At 38.7% G+C, this 20,428-nt stretch overlaps 2 long non-coding RNA genes across 2 annotated transcripts in view; one reads left to right on the top strand and one right to left on the bottom strand.

Moving 5' to 3' along the window:
- LOC146402824 (uncharacterized) overlaps positions 1-20,428 on the top strand; it is a 125,838-nt gene that overhangs the window by 11,806 nt on the left and 93,604 nt on the right. The window lies entirely within an intron of this gene.
- The window catches only part of LOC146402825 (uncharacterized), a 105,246-nt gene that overhangs the window by 69,168 nt on the left and 15,650 nt on the right, over positions 1-20,428 (bottom strand). The window contains exon 2 of the long non-coding RNA XR_014807915.1: positions 3,412-3,532. This is a non-coding gene — a long non-coding RNA (uncharacterized LOC146402825). The remainder of the gene's footprint in view (positions 1-3,411; positions 3,533-20,428) is intronic.

Here is a 20,428-nt window from a genome sequence, read left to right as displayed (position 1 = left end):
ACTGGCTACTCAAACACTGACCTAAAAAGCAAAATATTAATTAAGCCAAAGAGGATATGTTAAAATCATTTAGAAGCAGAAAACTGAAGAAGCCCTTTCCTTTGTAAATCAAGAAGGAAAAAATAGCGACAATTATGAAGCCATGATGCATTGAAAAGAAGTAAAATGGGTGATGGAACTCATTATTATTAAAAGACAATTTAGAAAACAAAGTTAGATTCCTAGAATATTTACTGCAGGCAAGCTACATGTCAGCCAAGAAGCATTCAATTAATGAAACATTATCTTATACAATTTAATTTAATCCTTATCTGTTCCTCATGAAAACATATCATTAGCCCATTTTAAGGTGAGGAGACTGGGGCTGAAAACTGGTAGGTGGCTTGCCTAATTTGATTGATTCAGTTGCTGTTCACTGTGGGCCAAGCAGTGTGCTAAACTCTGAGAAGATTCCACAATAAGTGAGAACAATCCTCTGCAGAGACAGAATTGACAATGTCAAGAGAAGGCAGCTATCTGATCCAGTAACCATATAGCATTGAGGGCCTAGGAAATGGAGAAAGAAGTACTGGAGCAACTAACTTCACTTGGAAGGTATAAAAATGCAGCAGAGACAGCATTAGAGCTGGGACTTGAAAGATGAGTACAATTTCTCATAAGTGTAAAATGCAGGAAAGAATATTTCTGATGGGAATGATGGCAAAGGCCAAGAGCAGGAAGCCCAGAGGGGTTGAAGGATACCCTCAAAGAGAGATATGTCACAGAGGAGATTGGAGGAGCATTCCAGGGCTGTGATGATCCTGCTAAGGAGCATGACCTTAACTCTGAAAGCAATAGAGAACCACTGGAACTTTGAGGAGGAAAGCTACACTACTCAATCTATGGTTTTAGAATATCATTTTGTGGCTATATGAGAGTAATCAATTACAGAGAACCAGGGCTATGGATAAAGAGACCATAAGAACCCAAGGGTAATAAAATACAGCCAAGTGAGACAAAGGTTCTTGGAAGGATGAGACAATCAAGTCAGAAGTACTGAGGTTTCATTAAGCTAGAAAGAGACTAGTACACTCTTCAAATTGTAACTTTTCTAAGATGTGTGTCTAAATGTCACCTTTTCAAGGATGTTACTTCTAACCACCTTATTTAGAATTGTGACTCTACCCCAGACTCCCGACCCTCTTAATCTTCCTTACTCTTTCTTTTTTCCACAAAACCTATCAACATAACTGCTCACCTTTTTTTAATTGTTTGTCTACCTTCCTCCACTGGAATATAACTTCGCAATGAAATACATGTTGTTTGGCTTTTTTATTAGTTTTCTCAAACCCCTAGAACATTGCTCAGGACAGTGTAGATGTACAACAAATACTATTGAACAATGAGTATGGGCAGGTACCAGCATGCTCCCAGCATTGCCTCAAGATAGGCAAACGATATAGCACAAATTAGAGACAATTTCTAGTGTATCTAGAGATAAAGGTCTCCATGATTAGTAAACAGCATATAAGACCAGTCAAGGAAACCAGATTTTTGCATGTAATAAAGCCTTCTGTGATACTGAATATACTTGTAGACTAGGCAAGACATTGATTATAAGGAGGGATGTTTTAGGTGTGGGGATTGAATCATGACAGAAATCCTTAATAAGACTGGGTAAGCAAAATTTATCACTTATCATATCAGGCACCATAATTTATTTTTTACATGTTTTATTCAGCCTTTGAAACATCATGCCAGCACACTAAGGCAGTGATATTTCCGTTTAACAGATGAGAAAACTGAGATTTAGAAAGGCAACTGTCTTGCCCAATGACAGAGTTCAAACAAGCCAATCTGATTTTAATGCCTGTGTGCTTCCCACTATAGCAAGAATACTATAGTAAGAAAGGAAAGATTTTACTAAGAAAGGAAAGATTTTTCTGGATCGGACACAGTGCTATCCACTTTGCAAAAAGCCTCTAAGATGGCTAACATTAATTTACCCATTTTACAGATGGAAACCCAGCACAGAGAGTTGAAATAAATTGTTCAAGATATGTCTAGAAAGTTCTAGAACTTGGATTCAAACACTGATGGTCTCTAAACCCCGTGTTCATAACCACTGCACTGTATTGCCAAGTGGAAAATGATGATATTGCCAGATGGAGCAGGCTGAGGTTTTGCTGATTTAGGGGAAAGGAAACCCGTAAAAGATCCGTTTCCACAAGGCAAGTGCAAAGAGATAAACATTTAGCAAATTAATGCAGTAGTTTGAAGGGTAGTTTGAGCAGATGCCATGTGGAAGTTACCAGAGAAAACATCAGTTCTTTGAGCCAAATGGTATTTTGAGAGTATGAAGAGAATGTAATTATAAGATTTTTAACCATAAGAACAAATCTATATACATAAACACTTAGCTAGGAGAATAGGGCATATTGCTGAGACTACTGCATGAAACATGTCTTTTACTAATTAATAAGATCTGGTCATTATGAAATTACAAGTGCTCAAATGCAGTGATTATTTTGGGGTTTGACGGATGACTACTGAGGTTAATGTTCATATAGAAATAGGAATCTTCCCCCCTCACTTCTCCCAGTGGTGGGTCCTGAGAGGCCAAGACAGGGAATGTCTTATCCATGACAGCTGGCCCTCCAGCTCTGCGAACAGAGCCAGGGACAGTGAGAGACTGAAGTATGAAGGGAGCTGAAATCATTCACCAAAGCAAGGTTGCTATGCATAAACCAACCAAGGTTGGTTTCCAGCCCCAGAAACGATGGTTTTCATGGGCGCCATCTTGCCCTCTTGCTTTTACCTGCACTTTGTGATATCTGCAGTTGAAAGTGCCAGGGGGTAAAGGAAAAGAACTTAGGAGTTTACAGAGAACTCTCACGCATATGAATTATCTTGCTAGATTATGAATAATTCAAAGGCCGTAAGTAAAGCTCATCCATCTTTGTTACTCCAGCGCCCAATGTGAGGCCTAACAAGTTGTTGAGCAAAAGTCTGTTGGCTCAAAAATGACCAGTTTCATCAAGTCACGGATCTAGGATGAGTCTTATACTTTAAGGTGTGGCTTGGACATGCCAAGGGACAAAAAGCAACTCTTTGAAAAATAGAACACCCCTAAGTACCTATATGTAGCCCAGTTCTTTCCTGTCCTGTGAGGAGATGATTAAAAGAAGTAAAATTCACTAGTCTGACCTGAAGAATGGCCTCAGTAGGATTTCAGTGTCTCATATCAGGTACTGAGCAGATGTAAAGGGTATGTTTGCACATAACCATGTGGAGAGAATACGACACATTTACACTGATCATTATGGGAACTGGAATCACAGGGAGAGACAGGAAAACTGTGATGAAGAGCGATCTTTGTCCTTCAGTGGTGGGGAACCCTCAGTCTCTCCCGACATGGTCCCGCTGGCTTACCCTGAGGGATGGAAAGAACAAACACTTTTCTCATTCTTCTGTATTTGTTTCACCACAGTCAACACCTCTGCCATCACCCTGCTGAACACCAGGCTCAGATGGATGCCTCTGCCTTTCTGTACTGTATTAAAAACAAAAACAAAAACAAAGTTTACAAGTGGAAATAAACTGAAGACAAAGATGGGAAAAAAACATGACAGCAGGGAAATACTTGCCAGAGTGGAATACAAGAACCTTTTTTTTTTGTAGCTTCCATTTTGATAGTCACTGGCAGGACAGCTTCTGGAAAATTATATTAGAAATAATATAAACTGGAGTTCCCACTGTAGGACAGTGGGTTAAGGATCTGGCATTGCTGCAGCTGTGGCATAGGTCACAGCTGCAGCTGGTATTCAATCCCTGGCCCAGGAACTTCCATATGCCTCAGGCACAGCCAAAAATAAAAAATAAAAAGGGAATACTATAAACTAACACATACATGATACATAGTTGGGACTAGGTAAATAACTGTGGAATGAATAAATGAATGAATGAATAAATGCTAGCTTCAGCAGAGCAGTGCCAGACATGACAATTCAGTGTTATTATTAAAATGTCTCCAACTCTCCTCCCAGGGCTTCTGTCACAGCACACTTTGCTGATTCTCACTTTTCCTCTGTACCCTGTCTCCTTCCCTGACATTCTCGTCTTCTATCCACTCAAAGAGGTCATATTTCCCAGAAGACCTAGCTTAGCTTCTTGTTCCTCTTACTGCATACATACCATGTCAACACGCTAAGCGTGTTTAAACTAGCATGCACCACAGCCTCCATGGTGATGATTCCGATACCCCAACTCCAGCCTTGTGCCTCAGTTCCAGAACATTCCCCACATCTGCCAATCCCCTTGATCCTTCCTCCTGCTGTGCCCTCCATGTCCTTGTCAGTTCCCTTCTGGACCACTGCAATCCCTCTTGTCCTCTACAGCCAGCCTTGCCTTCCTCAAATTCATTCTACCCAGGCTCCTAACCCAAATTAAACCATGCTTGTCATTCATTTCATGACTTTGAATACTCTATCCCCCACCACTATTTATAGGACCAAGCTTCACTTTGGGATGATGCACAAGTTTCTCTAAGATTTGTCTCTGCCTCCTTTGCTACCCTCATCTCTTCCACTCATTATCTTGCTCTTTTGTCGCTAGAAACACAAGCTGCTTGTCGTTACCCACACACCCCAGGCTATTTCATGCCTCCTGGCCTTCACCCTCATTGTTCCCCTAAGTCCTATATCCTTTCAAGATTTAATTCCAGCTGTACTTCTTCAGGAAACCTTCCTAACCTCCTCCCACCCCCTCTAGACTGGTCAGGTCCCCTTTATCCCTGTGCTCTTTTGTATAATACACATTGCTATCACTGAATTTCCCACACTGCATTAAAACCATCTATAAACAATTCTTCTTCCTCCATCAAAATCTGCACTGAGAGAGAACAAGGCCATGTTTTGTTCAGCTTTGGGTTCTCAGACCATAACATGGTGTCTGGTATAGAGGGTAAAAACTTAAAGTATGTTTTTTGATAAAACCGAACTGGGGTTGCAGATATGTAAATTAGCATCTCAACCATCTCTGAATGTGTAACTACTCAGAGACAACCAATTATTCCAGTTCCTAAATTCCCCTTAGGGAGAAGCTCACCCCACTCAATCCCAAGCAGAGCCACAATTGCTAAACTGATATTGCAAAACTGGCCTCAAGCAGTGAGTAACCTGACTGTTACTTATAAGGAGGCCAGAGACTGTTGTTAAAAAAATAATAATGTTACCATTGTGAAGAGAGACCAAGGTTGTTCTAAGAGATCAGCTGTTATTTTGAGTAAACAAGGCACTGGTTTTCTGCCATGTCCATGTGTAGGGACAATATGCATGGTGCCCTAATTGAAAGAAAGGACTAAAGGAAAGAAGTTCTAGCCTGAGAATTAGTGGGTATGTGTATGGGGTTTGTATCAAGCCACAGTTACATCCATGGCTCATCCATGGCTCACTTTGAGGTCTACTGCAAAAGTTTTGAGGAACACAAAATGATGCTAGAATTCTAGCCACTTGGCCAGCCAGTTTAGTATCATGGCATCTTAAGGAATATGTTGCCTCATCAAGCATTCTTTGACTAATAGTGTCACAGGCCTGGACCACAAGCCAGCCACAGGTGGATTTCCTATTAACCTCACCAGAATATATGTTTTTTCTCTGTCCTTACACCATATGCAGAAATAAGTAGTCCATTTTGCTGATGCAAGCACATTCTCAAACAACTTGAAACTGCTCCAAACACCAGTAGCCACATGAGAGGGAAAGGACGAAATGTTGTTAATGGAAAGTTAATTCTTGATTGTGTTGGAATTAAAGGGTATATGTTTTTCTCTTTAAGAGTTAAGAGTTAGAGATAAAGGATAAGGAGTCCAGCAGGGTTTTACTCCAATGTCACACAATAGAGCTGGTAATTTACTGTGCAAAATAAACAGCAGAGAAAAATAGAAAGGTGGCATCTCTGTTTTTTAATTCTATTCCTCTAAGGTCATCATGAAGGGAAAAGTCATAATTATAAGGTGTTTGCTTGCTCCTTGGAAAGGTTTATAAGGTTTGTTTACTGCAAACTTTTGGTGACAAGACTAGTTTTCGTATATCAAAGTTTATAGTCTGAGTGGGAGTCATTACATATGGAAGCTGACCTGACTGTTACTTATCCAGAGACTGGTATTCAGAAGTAATAACACTACCACTGCAAGGAGAGATTAAGACTGTCCTAAGAGGTCATGTTGCATAATCAAGGCACTAGTTTTCTGCCAGCTCCATGTGCAGAGACAATATGTGTGGTGCCCTGATTGAAAGAAAGAAAAAAAGGAAAGAAGTTCTACCTTGAGAATTGGTGAGTGTGTGTATGGGATTTGGGACAAGCCACAGCTACATCCATGGCTCACTTTGAGATCACTGAAAGGATAAGAAATAACACTCAAAACGGCTGTATCTGTACTTCAGTAGTGATTGACAATTGACCATGGATAGAGATGTAATGGATATACTAATGGTGGTGAAAGCAGTAAGTCCAAGTTTTCTTAATCCCTTTTTTGTAGCAATATTTTTGGTCAGTCCTTCATTTATTTTCCCACAGTCATCAGTTTTGTCCGAGACAATGAGCTTTTCTGACTTGGGCTACAGTTTCCCCACTGAGCCTCCTACCTAAAGACTCACCTTTCTCCAATCTCTTCTGTAGAACCTTACCATTGTTAACTCCTTAAATACTCTTTGGGTACCACCAACTTCCATCCACTTCCATTCTTTTAGGAAACTACTGCTTCCCTATTCTAGCCACATGTTTTGGGACCATGGGAAGGAAGATAGGCTCATCACAGATGCCCCCTCCTAGACACAGGGGGAGACCCTTGACTTAGAGGAGACTTATAATGGTACTCATTCCCCTTGCCACAGTAAAGGTTCATGCTCAAACTTTTTACCAATAAGGAACCAGTAAAACAAGACTTTTGCAAAGGTGGACTTACAGGGATGTTAAAGAGGTTTGAACTTCAGGGCCTCTTATTAGAACAGGCTCCTGGGAGTAGTAGATCTGCTGGGAGGTGTAGAGTATCCCAATGGGAGGGAATGAAGCCAGGTTGCAATCATTAGTATTTCTACGTAGGCAGTTCTGGTAAATTTCTTAATGATATCTCAGAGGGTAGAGATCTGATCTTCAAGGCTCCAATAATTTGATAATTTTTTTATCATTGGAAATATTTTTTATTCATGTCCATAATTTTACATTCATGTTTTCTATTCTTTTTCTTAAAGAAGGCTCTTTGAATTCTTTAAGCTGCAGGGTCTTGTTTCAGAGCAGAGATCTCTACATATCAGTCTTGGAAATCTCCTCCAGGATATGCCTGCTATTCAGTCGCATTTGTCATGTCCCTCCTTATTACGTGCAGCCTGGGTTCCATCCTCTTCACCTCCTCATCACTCCTTCAATACCCTGTGTTCAGCTTTGCAGTCTGTTCACCATTTCCACCTTGGAATGCCCATCTGGATCAGTCAAAGACCCATCTTCAGGTCCTTTTAGAACCCCACCCAAAAAAAATGGTCCATAATTTTCTCACTTTTACCATCTTTCCATTATCCTTGTAAGAATCAAATTTGTTTAATGAAATTTAATTGGAGTAGGATACCCATCACAATATGCCTTGCATTAGTTACTGAATGTCAGCATTTTCTCCTTCTTTATGTATGTCCTCAGGTTAGGACTCGATTTGCTTCAAGTGTATATCTCTATAGCCCCCATCACTGCTTTGATCATAGTGACAACAAATAACTGAAATGAATTAAACACACGCGTTTATTAAAGGGCTGGTAAGGATAACTGAAATAAATTAAACACATGTGTTTATTAAATGGCTGGTACCTATTTTGACAGATGTTTTCTGGGCTCAGATACCTGGTATCTGGCCATAGAGGCAACTTTTTTCCATTTCTCAAATGTTCTCCCTTTAGCCCAAGGAAGCACTCAGTGGGGAAAGAAGTAAGCAGCCTTGTACACTCTGGAGCATTTGAACAGAAGTCCTGTTCAAATGACTTTCCTTTCCCTTAGATTCCAGCCAACAATTATAGCTCATCATGCTCCCTGAAAGTCCCAGCCAGGACTGGCTACCTCATGGTCTGTAACATCCCCCGGGCAATCAATATGTTACTTACAACTTTTCACTAAACTAACGTTGCTGGAGGGTATGCGAAGAAGGACATAACCAGAGAATCTAAGGGATAGCACCGAAAGCAGAGCCACTTTTCCATACTCTCTGTTTAGAGAATAAAAATCACCTAAGTAAATAAATAGCATGCCCAACCATGATTTGTGGCAGTTATGCTACTTCTGCTCAAGCTATGCGAGGAGAAAATAGTAAAGATTGTAAATTGCACATGGGACTAGATTGCAAGGTTCAGGTTCGAGGTGTATTGCTTAGGGTTATCTGGGGGTGATTTGTTAACCATCTTTATAGCTTTTGTTCAGAGAAAAAAAGATGTTCTTCCGGCAATTTTTAGGCCCAGATCTATATGGCAGGGCTTTTCCTGAGTTAGATGGACATCTTGAATAAGGATGCTGTTGCACTAGAATATTTACTTTCTGAGGCTGGAATTTGAGACAGTTTGTTCCTTTTTCTAGCACATGTTGCTGACATGAGGGCACCCAGCCTCAGGTATCCCACTTACGATGCAGAGAGTAGCTCAGTCAGGCAGGGGAGTTGCCAGAATCCACAGGCAGAAAGAAAAGAAGGATTCCATATGGGGCTTGACCTCTGCCTGGCCCAGGAAGATTGAGTTTGCTATCTGTGTCTGAACAAGCTCCCAAGGGTTAGCGAGCTCTCCCTTGCAAGTCTCCCCTTTGTCACGGGGTAAAAAATTTATTAGTGAGAAATTTCAATTTCAGACCTTAAAATTGTCTTGCTTGGCCTCAAGCTCTATCCATGCCATGTATTCGTAATACACTTCCTATCACTGTTTGAACCTTTTTTTTTTTTTTCCACCCAGTGGTCCTTTCCATGTTGTTTATAAAGGGATTTTCTTTTAAAACAAAGAATTACTACTTTGTCTGGGCCATTTTATCCAGTGTCCCAAAGGATTCTTAACAGGCTCACAATGGTTCTTAATGGAGTTTGTGGAACATCACGGCTGCCAGGGTGTAGTGTCTTCATGCTGGCTGGTCTGTCCAGGTCTGAATGTATCATAACTGCCATTCCCCTTAGATGGAGCATATGGGGATCACTGTGTTACTTTGTAGGGGCTGCCATTAAAAAAGTACCACAGACTATGTGATTTAAAGCAACATAAATGTATTGTCTCACATTTATGGAGGCTGGAGGTCCAAAATCATGGCATGGCTGGGGTTAGCTTCTCCTGAGTGTGGTGAGAAGAAGAATGCTGTTCAGTGCCTCTCCCCTGGCTTCTGATGGTTGGCTGACAACCTTTGGTCCTCCTTGGCTCTTCCATCTATGTCTTCGTCTTCACGTGACATTCTTCCTGTGTGAGAGTCTCCTTGTCCAGATTTTTCCTTTTTATAAGGGCACCAGTCATCTTGGATTAGATCTCTTGCTAATGACCTCATTGTAACTGCATCTGCAATAACTCCATTTCCAAGTAAGGTCACATTCAGAGATACTGGGGTTGTACTTCCACAGTGGGAGAGAAGCAAACTCCAACCCATAACAATCACTAAGGAGACACGAGGAGACCCTTGGAAAAATCTTATCTTTTGGTTCAAGACTTTATGCCATTTATCATATGACAGTCTTGTGTTGCACAAAAGAGACTAGGATATGCTCTGGTAGCAAACGAACTCATGGATCAACACAATAAAGGTTTATTTCTCAGTCATGTCAAAGTCTGTTGTGGGTCTGGTAGCTATTTTTTGAGGGTTTGGGGAAAACTTTCCTCTAACAGGGACTCAGGGATCTACATTACTTTTATTTTGCATCAGCTTCTCAAAATTCTTTTCCAGCCTTGCAGATAAGTAAGAATGAACATGAAGAACTCCCACTTGTTCTTAACTGCCTTGGGTTGGAAGTGACATGTATCACTTCTAGTCCCAATTAATAGACCAAAATCCGTTACATGACCTCAACTCAACTGCAAAGAAGGTTGGGAAATGTAGAGAAGCACATGGATATTTAATGAGCACAAAATACCTTTACTACATCTTTCTTCACCTAGAACATGATATTCGATAAACCAATTCTAGAAGAGGTAGAATAAAAAAGCATTAGTTCAAAACCCGAGACTTTAGAATGAGACTGACTTTGACTGCTAGCTCCTCTACTTAATAGCTAAGTACAAGTGCAACCAATTCATTTCCTCTCTCTGTCCCTTAATGCCCTCCCTATCAAATGAAGATAATAATACTGCCTATATTATAAGTTTGTCCTGAGGATTAAATTTAATCAGGAAAATTTAGAAAATAAAATTTAGAAAATTACTGCTACTATTTGCAGTTAGTTATATCCTGATTGAAGGTGTTGTAGACTGACACCTAAATAAATCAGCTGAAGCAATTAGATTAAATGTATCTTGAACTCAGGAGATAGGGGTTATAGAACAAACCTCATCTGAAGAAAGTAGCTTGAACTCCTTACTTTTATAGCAACTTCTAAAAAGGGCTCCAGGTGTCCCTATTTTGAGGTAAAAAGAATAACCCTGAATACACAAAACCTCAGATTCCACATCTGAGATGAAAAACCTATTCCCTTAGTGAGTGTCATTTCAAATCCAGGATGGTTTAGAATTAATTATAAAGATGATGAAGTATTAATACTTTTGTGTCAAGTTCGAGAATAGGTTTTTAATCATTGGGACAATCTGTGTATATTCAACATTTAAAGTGTTTGTAATGATTTAGAATTGGCATATTAGAGAGTATGACAGATTAGCCTTGTGATTCCAATTTAAAATATGTAATTGAACTTGTGATTTCAAGTTGAGGTATAAGATTTTTTTACTTAGTTTGTAAACAGAATTAGAATGTTTAAGAGAACTAGATTTACTGTATTTATAGGTTTAATAATTTATTAGACTGAAATGACTTATTTGAATTCTCAAGGTAGTTTTGCTCATTAGAGACATAAACTTGTCTGGGAAGTACCTAAAGTGCTTAAAAAGAAAACTGAATAGATTGCATTTATAGCTACAGTTTAAAATGCCCAAATTTGTAAATGAGACCACTTAAAGGGAAATTCATTTATTAAGTGGATCAAGCATGTAGTCAATCCTCCCTCAAAGTTATGACTATTAGTTACTTAAAAATTTAAATTTGTAACAACAAAAACTATTTATAAATTGAACTTCGAGATGTATTAAAAAACGGGAGGGTTTTTTTTGGGGGGGTTGTTTTGCTTTTGTATTTTTAGGGCTGCAGGTGTAATATATGAAGTTCCTAGGCTAGGGGTCGAATTGGAGTTTTAGCTGCCAGCCTACACCACAGCCACAGCAACGCAGGTTCCAAGCCACGACTTCAACCTACACCACAGCTCACGGCAACACCAGATCCCCAACCCACTGAGCAAGGCCAGGGATTAAACCTTGGTCCAGGGGAGTTCCTGTGGTGGTGCAGTGGTTAACAAATCTGACTGAGAACCATGAGGTTGCAGGTTCGATCCCTGTCCTCACGGATACTAGTCGGATTCATTTCTGCTGTGTCACAATGGGAAATGTCGATAGTTTTAACTTTGAGAATTCAACATTAATATAAATTAGAGGTAACCTACATCATATAACATAGTGGATTTTAAAATTTCCAAATTTTATAAGTTTTGAGGGTAGTTTCTAATTAACAGAGTATTATCTATTTTGTTTTGATTATTGTATTTAAAGAGTCAGGACTTTCTGGATAGCAAAACATAGATATGATAAGCTGAGGGTGGTTGTAGCCCAAAGTTACAGTTAGTATGAATCATAGGACTTAAATACCTTTTGGTCACACACACACACACACACACACACACACACACAGAATCATACAGGATGCTGAGAAATGCTATAGACAAGCAACATCTTTGAAGCACCTCAATCCTCAAGTCATCTTCTAACAGCCTGGAGTTATGTGAGGTGCCCACATGTCATCAAAACCATTCAAGTTGTTCAATGAAGGGGCAGTCCTTCTGGCCTAAGAGAAATGAAATTGGTGAGCAAAGGTCAACATGAGACAGATTGGGTGTAAGTAATTCTGCATATAATAGGTAAAGGCTTAACATTTTTATGTGGAAAAGTCAGACTCTTTCCAAACAATTAAAAAAAAAAAACAGCTTTAGAATTAGGCATTGTTCTCTGAGTTCTGCTAATGGAGAAATATAATTGTTGCACCTAATATGTGTCTCTGAAACACTAGTGACCAGACTAACTCTTCCAAGAAAGACAAGGTCTTGACATTCAGGATGACTGAGCTCAACATCCCTTTTTTTTTTTGCCTTTTTGTCTTTCAAGGGTCACACCCGCAGCATGTGGAAGCTCTCAGGCTAGGGGCTGAATCAGAGCTGTAGTTGCCAGTCTACACCACAGCCACAATAATGTGGGAATCCAAGCCGTATCTGCCACCTATACCACAGCTCATGGCATCTCCAGATCCCTAACCCACTGAGCAAGGGCAGGGATTGAACCCACATCCTCATGGATACTAGTTTGGTTGGTTAATCGCTGAGCCATGATGGGAACTCCCAACAACCTTTTAAGCTGTCTGCATGTGACTTTGTGGTTTTAAAATTGAGATTTTTAAAGACCTCAAGAAGTGCGTAACTGATATGTTTCTGCGTAACTGATATGTTTCTCCAGCAGAAAACGAAGTATCATCAGATTTCGGTGTGACTTTGGAATCAGAAAGCTTGGGTTCAAATCTTATCTCAACCACTTATAGAATGAGTCACCTTGAACAAGTCACTTAATCCTCTGGAAGTTTAGTGATTTAACAGAGCGGTAAGTAGAAAAGGCAATAGCTATCTTTTAGGGCTGTGAAATATTGTAAAGAGCTTAGCACCATAACCAACACTTAAGAACCACTCACTAAGTTATACTGCTGCTTTCACTGCATAGGAAATTTCTGTAAAAAGGACATGAGTCCACCATTAACATGGTTGTAACTTTTTTCTTCCCTGTCTTCAGCCTCTGGCCAAGAAATATACATTACTGTTTTACATTAAGTTCGTGTTTTTCATACTGCTTAAAGCAAGTAGTCTCTTTAAGAATCAAAAATGATACACTGTCATCTGTTAAACATTTGAAGAAAGGACATGAAAGCTGAAGGATTTTATTAAAATGTCTCTAGATATGAAATAACATTCTTCTCATTGAACGGTCATAAATTGAGAGATATGAGGAAAGCCAGTTTGCACAGCTGTGAACGTGGAGTTATTATAAACCAAAATTTGACTTCAAAAAGACTTTACCTATACATGAAGCAAATCCAAAATTATTAAAATTTGTGAGGGTTTGGCAATGTTTGATAAGATTTTATTGTTATCCTGATGGGTCCTTCAGTATTTCAATGTTACTTAAATTAATGCTTATGCATTGGTATTGACCAGTCCAAAGCATTAATTAAATGACCATGGTAAAACACTGTAATTTTTTGATAAATTTAGGAATCTGGGGATGACTGTGTGGATCAGGTCACCTAAAATCTCTGAGCCCACCATAGGAAAATCAGTCTTCTAGAAAACTACCATATGGTTCACATCTACTTACCTGAGCTTCATGAAGACAACTTTCTTGTAAGCCAACTGCTCTGCTTCATAAGTATTTATTACAAAGAGACTTGAAATTTTATTTCCTGGCAAATGACATTTTTCAAACAATATGTTCCCTATGATTTCAATAAGTAGCAATTTTTACTAAATTGATAAGGAATTGGGATTTCATTTTTTTAATTACTTAAGGGGTATTTTTAGAAAAGAAATCAGGATTTCATTTTTTAATAGTCTTTTAGTAGAGTAAGGAAGGGATAAGATTATCATAATTAAAAAAATTGTATACAAATATGGACCAGTACTTCCTCATCCTCACTAGGAGAAAACCAATTAAGAAAGAAAACCTTCAAATGCACAGGACATTTAGATGGTGAAAATGATTGAAGAAGGTTTGGGAACCTCTATGCCTGAAGGTCTTCCAAAGGACAATCCATACCTACGTGTGGTGACTAGGTCTTTCTGGGCCAGATGCCTTTATAAAGCCCCAATTAATCTAAATATTCCATCTTTTGATAGATATATTCTTAGGGGTTCTTTGACAGAAAACTAAAATTTATACTTGAGGAATGCATCTTTGTTAAACACTGAAATATACATCCAAATTAGCCTGACCCCAGATGTGGACTTTGATCTCAAAAGAGTTGAAACTTGCAAATACTGTCATGGTCTTTAAAAGCCTCAAGAATTGGAGATACATTTTTAAGTGGTGTATTTCATGTGGAAGCATCTTTCACAGATTTCATGGCATAATCTTTAATGAAGCTGAGAGAGAAGACTTCACTCATCACATCCAAAATCTGGGGGTGTCTGTCTTTACACTTCTGTTTACCCAATTTTAAAAAAAAAGTCTTAAAACTAAAATTAAGGCACACTTAGGGCTCAAAAGTTGGGAAAACTCAAGAGGATTTATTTAAATCTCCCAAATAACAGCTTAAAAACAAATCCTGTTAAATGCTCAATTTCCCTATTCTTGTCAAAAATTTTTGCTTGGCCCGTTCCCTTTTATTAAGCTCTGTAACTCCTCATTATTTTGCAAAATAATGTCTATGGTTGTTAGCAATCACCCATACCTACAAGCATTTCTCGAAGAAGTTAGAAAGCAAAGCCTTGAGATTTGTTAACGTCATAAAGCTGGATTATGAAGATATGATTCATCAGAGAAAATAAACTGTGAGAATATTTTTCAAATGCAGGGAACTCACCTCCTATTTTTCAGGTTTTTTTCTTCATTAGCATAATCTGCAAGAATTGTTTGCTCTCTGAGGGGATACCAAAACAAGGTCTTAAACTGAAAATATACAGCAAAATTTAGTGGCCTTGGCTTGTCCCAGGGGTGGCAAGGATGGCCAACCAGGTCTTATTTGCAAGAAGATCGAACTGTCAAAAAAGCTTTAGAAATACTGAAGCTGACACATGCCTGCCAGGGATAAGATCCTACCTTCTCCTGAAATGAGGTTTCCACAGGCTCCAAGCAGAGCTCCTGCGCAGTGAAAGAATGAAGAGGATGATGCTGATGGTCTGATGGGGGAAACAAGCCCTCCTAAGGAGTTCACCACTGACCCAGAGACACAGTTGTGGGAGAAATTGGGCGTCACAGAGGATGAGTGACTTTATCTCTCAGGTGGCACTTATAGTGCCTTCAAAGGAAAATGATTATAGGTATTAAATCACATAGAAGATCAAGCCGCCAGAAATGAGAAAGGAGCAAAGCAAGTGAGAGAAGAGTATTTCCTCACTTCCATGTGAATACCACTGGAGCAAGACTAAAGGACAGCTGGAACTCAGCCATTTAAAAATAGCAGAATATAATACTATGGATACCTAGAAGCAACCTGGTGATTGCTGAGAGTGTCAAGGCAGAAATAGCAAGGTGAAATATATAGAGAACAGAAAATCAAAGGACTTGATAAAAACCATGGATACTGTTATTATTTTTCACCATTATTGTGTTGCCATTGTGGATACAGATAAGAATCTCATAGAAAGCAAATGTAAGTTATATATTGAACAGTCTGGATACTGCAGAGCTCAGTTCTTGCTGTGTATTTTCTTGTAGGGCAGATGCTTTCTGACATAATTTCTTCAAACCTTCTGTCTCCATGGTACAACCCACCACAGCTCCCTTGCTACTAGTGTCACTTCATCCAGCACCTGGTCAGCATCCTGGCCAGATGGTTCAAGCCTAGCTAGCTCCTATAGAGTCCAAGAAGCCCAAAGCAACTTATAGAACCCTTCTAGACTAGACAGTGTGGTTGTAATGTGGTGTGGTTGTAGGCAATACTTCCATTATCATCTCTTGCCAATTCCTTCTTCTTTTATTCATGTCACCAAGTCCAGTTCATACACAGAGGTCCATCTGGAGAGAAGCAGCCAGCCTCTCTCCCTTTTTTCCAGTTTTCTTTACAAACTTGAGTGGCTCTCTTGGCTCTGCCCCACTAGATCTGGTGAATGGGGGATATATGTGCTCCAAGAATGCACTGCCGTCCACACTGGCAACTTCTCTGATTAGTCCTCTTAGCTTCATTATGTAAATGGAGGAGATGGTAGCCAAGCTAGTTTAGCTACTTCTTAAGGATGCCCTGCAAGGATTTTTTTGGAAGCTGTTTTCAGAATGAGAGGCCTGCTCTTCTCATTTGGGGGGATTACTTGTATATCTGAGGCACAGAAACAGTTCAATCCAGTAAAAATCTGAGCAAAGAAATGTTAAATGGAGCAGCGAGAATGTTGCTGCTCAAAAGAGGAGTCTCCATGTCTTTCTTAAAGCATTGTCACTGCCATTCCATTAGTACAAAATATTACAGATTTTTTTTCTTTTTTTCTTTTTTTTTTTTTCTTTTTTTTTGCTATTTAAGACCGCACTTGTGGCATATGGAAGTTCCCAGGCTAAGGGGCAAATCGGAGCTACAGCTGCCAACCTACACCACAGCCACGCAAAATAGGACCCTAGCCACGTCTGTGACCTGCACCACAGTTCCCAGCAATGCTGGATCCTTAATCCACTGAGCGAGGCCAGGGATCAAATCCGCATCCTCATGGATATTGGTCTGGATCGTTACTGCCGAGCCACATTGAGAATTTCCAGAAATATTATTTTATTCCCATTCGATAGATATAACAATGAAACAAGTTAAGCATCTTATCCAAGATCATCCAACTAATAAATAGGGTGATTCTAACTTAGTTCTTTCTTGAATTGAACTTCCCTCACAAACATCTCATATTTTTTTCCTCTTTATAGTGAATATCTTATTAAATCAGTATCCATATATGGATATGCCTGAATTTTTTATGTTGCTAAAATAAAAGTAGATGTTGTTTTGCACATTAACCCAAACATGTAGCTAAATCCTCTATATCTAAGAGACTAATCACTTGTAAATCGATTGTTCATATTCTAACAGTTTAATGGACTTGGTAAAATTGAAACTCTGTTCTCTAATTATATGAGGAAAGCCCAGAGTCAGTAAGCATCATGGTTCTTCTATAGACGTACAATTTGAGACTATCTCATATTGTACATCCTCTACTAAACAACAGACCAATTACAGGCCAATTAGGTAATGGAAAAAAGTCATTAGTGAAACTAGATCTAGCATATCTGGCTTGCTAGACAAACACCATGCAAGAGAAAAAAAATAATAATCTGACCCAGCTTGACCCTAAAGAAATTGCAAATCTGTTTATTCATTGTAATATGTCCAATATAACACAATATCCTAAATACTGGTGAATTTTAACATTCTGTCTAGGAATGTTCCTGAATAATGACACATTAACATGATAAACACTTTCTAGGGCAGCCAATGTTAATTTTTTTTTCAGATTTTTAAGGACTGTGTTTTAGAATGGTTTTAAGTTCATAACAAAAATAAGAGGAAGGTGCAGAGATTCCCCATATATCCTTTGCCCCTATACATGCACAGTCTCCCCCTTTGTCAGCATCACTCACCAGAGTGGTACTTTGTTGTTAAGTGATGGATCTACATTAACGCATCACAGTCACTCAAACTTCATAATTTACATTAGGGTTCACTGCTGGCGGGGTATATCCTATGGGTTTGGTCAAATGTGTAATGACATGTATCCATCCCTAATTTCCCTTCCCTAAAAATCCTCTGTGCTCCACCTACTCATCCTTCCCGCGACCTCTGGCAACCATTCGTCTTTTTACTGTCTCCAAAATTTCGCCTTTACAAGAATGTCATATAGTTAGAATCATGCAGTAGGGGGCCTTTCAGATTAGTTTCTTGCACTTAGCAATATGCATTTAAGGTTCCTCCATGTCTTTTCATGGCTTGAAAGTTGATTTCTTTTTAGTACGAAATAATATTTCGTTATCTGGGTATACCACAGTCTATTTATTCATTCACCTACTGAAGGACATCTTGGTTACTTCCAAGTTTTAGCAGTTATGTATAAAGCTGCTACAAACATTTATATTCAAGTTTTTGTGTGAGCATAAGTTTTCATATTCTTTGGGTAAACACCAGGGAGAGTGATTGCTGGGTCATATGGTAAGAAGGTGTTTCGTTTTGTAATTGACTACCACAGTGTTCTAAAGTGGCTGTGCCGTTTCACAGTCCCACTGAGAATGGATGAGAGCTCTTGTTGCCTCACATCCTCATCACCATTTGATGTTGTCGGTGTTCCAGATTTTGGCCATTCTAATAGGTGAGTGGTGGTAGCTCACTGTTATTTTAATTTGTATTTCCCTGATGACATAGGGTGTTGAGCATCTTTTTATACACTTGTTTGTAATCTGAATATCTTCTTTGGTGATGTATCTTTTAAGGTCCTTGGCCCATTTTTAAATCCAATTGTTTGTTTACTAGTTGTTGAGTTTTAAGCATTTTTCATATATTACTGACAACAGATCTTTATCAGACTTCTGCAAATCCTTCTCCCAGTCTGTGACTTTTTTCCTCATTCTTTGACCAACTTTTAATTTCATCCTGAGTATACTTCACTTAAAAGTCAAATGCCAACTGATACACCCAGAGAAAGTCTGACTGCCTTAACAAAAGTTTCAGCTGTGCACTAAGGCTCTGACGATTATAAGGTGGTCAAAAGTGCTAAGATAGTTGCCATCTCAGACCAAAATGAAGACAAAATTCCTGATCTTAGGTGACATGGGAAGTTCAGGTATAGGTTTGCAACAGAGAGAAGAGTCAAGGATTCTCTGATAATTCTCAAACTTGAAAATAAAGTTACTTTCTAAAAGCAAAGGAACAAAAACAAAGATTCCTTAAATACAGGGGATCTGAGGCTTCTGTGATATAGGATTTGCCAGTAACCTCAATTTCAAGAATTAGTATGTCCAAAATAGATCTAGAATTTCTAAACAAATAGTACAGAAGGAATGCACAGGTGGTGCTCATCAAACATTGTTGTGGGGCAAGATGCTTTGCCAAGCCAATAGTGATTTTGACATGTATACCTGTATTGAGGAGAATAATGAGAAATTGTAGGGTCATATAATCAAAGATCTAAATTATACATAACTTTTCTTGTTCTAACTCAAAATATACTTAATTGGATATAGACTTACATCCATTTGTATCAATTTTAATTCTTGAGAGTAAAATGATTAATGACTATTCCTCTTCTCCATAACAGCTTTTGGATATGTAATCATAACTATTATATCCCTCTCCACTATCAAACCATCTCCAGGCCAGTCATTCCCAGCTTTTCCAATCTCTCCAGCCAAGATTATAAGTCCTTTTATCTTCCAGATTTCCCTTCTCTGATTCCCTTCAAGTTGATTCTATTACTTTTAGATCTTTCAGGTGATCCTTGAACAGTTTAAACACCATAATTTCATTCATGCAAAGGAAAAATCACATTTAGCTTGTGGCCCACTGACTAAGATGTCCAGATCAGTTTTTTAACAGAAGTTTTTGCCAAGCTAAATTCCCTACCCCTTTCCCTCATTCTGTGTCATTGTCCTTTGTTTAATTTTTATTTGAACCCAGATGTATGACCTTATAGTTAACTGGTAAAATCTTGTCTTCTTAGATTCTGCTTGTCAATGGCATACTGGTAATTTTGCCCTCCAAATCAAAGTGGCTGCAGAATTTTTACACAGGACCATGGGGTGGAGGGAGGGGGTGCATAAATCTACTTGGAGGTGAGTTCTTAAATGTGCATTTGCTGAACATGTTAGACAAGACTAAGAAAACTTCTAAAGGCAGCCAATGAAATGTGGAGAAAAGTTTTCCCAATTCATCTCCTGCTGTCTTCATTTATCAAACATTTGATATTCTTCCCAACCTCATCTTATCTTATCAGCAAATTTGAAAATCACTCTGTCATATTTTCAAGCAAACTATTAACAGAATATTATACAGAACAGGTTTGAAGACAGAAATATTATAAATTTGCTATCAGATTAATTTTGATGAATTCTCAGAAATATTTTGATATAGTTGTTTAACTTGTTATGACACTGTGTAATTTTACTTCCCAACAGTCTCTTTGTCTCCTTAATTCAAACTTATCATGACGCAGCAGAAAAAGTCAAATAAAATAATACATCTCCAAGATCTTCTAGTAAAATAGCTCCAACAGAGAAAGAATTAGATTAACATGTCTTGTTTTCAGAAAATTCAGCCATCCATCAGTGGTTCTCCTATAATTTTGCCTGCAATTTACATTATTTCTAGGATTTACCTTTGGGTTTAATAAAAGTGAATGACAAGCTCCATGACGGTAGGGTACCATAACAGCCTTGTATCCTGAGAGTCTTGCACAGTACCTATCATCCAGGGGTCTTAG

This window comes from Sus scrofa, chromosome 6, assembly GCF_054392235.1.
Source record: "Sus scrofa isolate SSC_HxYL_T2T_F1_AM1 chromosome 6, Sscrofa_HxYL_maternal_Yorkshire_Landrace_v2.0, whole genome shotgun sequence".
NCBI lineage: Eukaryota > Metazoa > Chordata > Mammalia > Artiodactyla > Suidae > Sus > Sus scrofa.
The sequence above is the reverse complement of the archived record's forward strand: the minus strand, read 5'-3'. Positions and strand labels throughout refer to the sequence as shown.